Genomic DNA, 438 nt, shown 5'->3' on the forward strand with positions numbered 1-438 from the left:
CTTTCATACACTCTCCCCCCCCCCACACACTAACTTTTATTATGCAAATTATGCAAATTCCCAACTTATCTTAACAGGTTCATGAAAATCACTTCCGATGCTGCTGTCAAATAATCACGCACAAATTCTCTCTTCTCATATTAACCAATAAGATGGAAAATCGACCGACTTTCTCGCATCAATTCATACAGAGCCGGTCATGTACCCGCGTATATAGCTAAGCATATACACGTAACTTAAAAAAAACAACGCGTAAAATTATGAGATCGGAATTCTGCATTAACCTCTGCGTGCCTGGCATTGTTCACGAGCCATAGTGCCGCCAGTTCGTGTTAACTGGTTAAATTTAGCTAAATTATCTCAGCGCTGTTTACGTATGTTGAAATTTCAGCGTTGTGAAGCGGGATAGCTCTTTTTTGGTCTTCATTTTTTGTTAAA

The sequence above is a fragment of the Penaeus monodon genome, chromosome 25 (assembly GCF_015228065.2).
Source record: "Penaeus monodon isolate SGIC_2016 chromosome 25, NSTDA_Pmon_1, whole genome shotgun sequence".
Lineage (NCBI taxonomy): Eukaryota > Metazoa > Arthropoda > Malacostraca > Decapoda > Penaeidae > Penaeus > Penaeus monodon.